Source organism: Brassica oleracea, chromosome C3 (genome assembly GCF_000695525.1).
Source record: "Brassica oleracea var. oleracea cultivar TO1000 chromosome C3, BOL, whole genome shotgun sequence".
Taxonomy (NCBI): Eukaryota; Viridiplantae; Streptophyta; class Magnoliopsida; order Brassicales; family Brassicaceae; genus Brassica; species Brassica oleracea.
The window spans coordinates 55948864-55951696 of NC_027750.1; positions in this window are offsets into that span (position 1 = coordinate 55948864).

Below are 2833 nucleotides of genomic sequence, written 5' to 3' on the forward strand. Positions count from 1 at the left end.
GTTACAGTGACAGCAGCCATAACATAGACGTTGATGATGGAAGAAGCACTACAGGGTTTATGTTCTACCTAGGAACATCGCCGATCACGTGGACATCGTGCAAGCAACCCACAGTGGCACTCTCTTCATGTGAGGCGGAGTTCATGGCAGCTACGGAAGCTGCAAAACAAGCAATTTGGTTAAAGGAGTTGATGGTCGAGATCATGAACAAAGAAGACAAGAAGGTCGTGTTGAAGATTGACAACAAGTCAGCGATAGCCCTCACCAAGAACCCGGTGTTTCACGGTAGAAGCAAACACATACTCTCGAAGTACCATTTCATTCGAGAATGTGTGGAGTTCGACTTTATCGAAGTGAAGCACGTACCTGGAGTGGAGCAGAAGGCAGACATACTCACTAAGCCATTGGCAAGGATCAAGTTCGAAGCAATGCGCAAGTTCATCGGAGTTCAGAAGATCAACATACCTAAGATTCAAGTTGGAATTAAGGGGGAGAATGTTGGATAATTCCAATTAACTTGAGCAGCAAGTTAACTCATTAAAGTGAAGTTTGATGGGTTAAGAAAAAAGGAAAAAGGAAAACATATCGAGCTTAGGAATGTTTCCATATTATTATTAGGAAAAGATGTAACTTCGCTCTTAGGAAAAGATGTAGCTTTTTCCTATATAAACAGTTCTCATGGAGAGATGTTCCATCAAGAGAAACACATTGAAAGGTTTAGTTTTGAGAGAGTTTCTAAATCTAATAAGAAGTGAAGTTCTTATAATCTTTGTGTTTGTGCAACTTTAATATGTACTTTTTGGGTAGAAAATACACTTGAAACATTACATTACATGTATAATGTATTTTTTTAAGTTTTGCCTAAAAAAAGATGGTACTAGCTAGGGATGGAACTGTTGTTCTGCAGTGCTTGTTTCAGATGAAGCGTGAGAGCATACTTGTTCACCTCCAGAGTTTTCAGCTGTTCCTGGTATTGAGTAACCATCTGCATCAAACCCTGCAACTCCTGACTCTGATCTTCGGTGTCTTTCTGCCGCTTCTGCTGCGTCACCACAGCTCGTTTGAGTGAACTATTCTCCTCGACAATAGCTTCTAACTGCAGTCTCAGCATCAGGTTCTCCTGTTGGACACTGCTTTGCATCACTGCGTCAGCACAAGCACGAGCCTTGACGAACTTCTCCAAAGCTTAAGGCTCTTGAAGCGGTCTTTAGCGACTTTCATGTCTGAAGCATTTCGTCATTTCCCTGTTAAATAATTCAACCCACTCAGTGCCATCCAAGTTCAGGACTCCCTCCTCCTTCCCTGATGATCCTCCCCTTCCCGTACTGCAACTTTTGCTTCTTCCTGGACTAGAGATAATTCAGGTTTTTGATTGGTGGATTCTAATGAAGCTGGTTCAAAGATCACCTCCAATATTCGTTGATTCCTCGCTCAAGAATCTAAACTCATACAAAAGTCAAGAAAAGTTACAATCTTGCAAATATCCAACAACAAAGTTTGAAACTTTCGGGATCGAAAAGCTCACGTGAATATCCATGTCGGGTAAAATGGCGGCGAGGTGATCGAGAAGAAGAGAGGAGGAGAAACGAGAGGGAGACAAGGAACAGAGTTTCTTGGAGAAGGGAAGAGAAGAAGTCTCAAACAGAGATCTCTTTCCACCGCAAACAATCACAGACATGAGACATGTTATCTGCTTCTCTTCTTCTTCCATTCATTGAATCAACGAACAGTGTCACTAGCTTGGCTACGCTTACGTTTCGCCAAGAAGGTGCAAACAAGATCGAATCAAGGTGAAATCAGGTTAAATTGGGGGATTTGAGAAATTGAGGGACTTACGAGGCTGGGGGTGAATTTTTTTTTAAAAAAGATTTCCACTCCAAGTGTTTTAAATTAAATGAAAATTTTATTTAAAAAATTCTATTTTTTTTGTTTAAATCAGTTATTGGATTGGAGTATTTTAGACTTTTGCTGGTATTATTATTATTATTTTTTTTTGTGTTACTCTAGTCATTACAAAAGAAATGTAAGTTATTATAGGTAATTTCTCTAATCTATATTATTTATAAATTCGTTCAAACTACTCTAGGAACATTTTTATAGGTTATTTACCCCAGAAAATCATGGAAGGACCACAACATACACCCATATATATACATATTTTTCTAAAAAACCGTATATGTTGTTGCAACAATATATATATATATATATATATATATATTGGGAAAATTGCCAAATATGACTCACAACTTGAATTCAAACACAAAAGTAAACTCAAACTTGAATCAAATGCAAAATTAACCTAAAAGACTATTGAAATTACAACCAACCCCTTGTGAACAAACAAAAAAACTGAAATTTTTATACGTTTCTAACCCCCGTAAGTCGTCTGAACTAGTTCTACTTAGAAATAATTTAAAATTTTTGTAAAAAATATTTGATAAGTGAAAAATTAAAATCATGTAATTAATATATGTTTTAAAAGATATAAATTAAGATATAACAAAAGTTAATTGTTTTCAACATAGATGAGTGAAAGTAGTAAGTCATGATATTCTTTGGTTTAGGTTTTGCCAACATATGTTGTAGTATTGTATGTGTTCTTAGGATTAGATTTTGGAATGCATAAATGTTTTTTTGAAAACTTTAAAATTTACCTAAGTGTGTTTATTTCTGTGTATAGTAAATACTATTTAAGTATAACTACGGGTTTATAACGTGGTTAATTAGTTAATTTAGTCAATTTAGTTTAGGGGTTAAATTTAGGGTCTGGGACGACGTCTGATGTACAGTATTCAACAGACGGCTTACTAGTAAGTCGTCCAAACCGGACCAA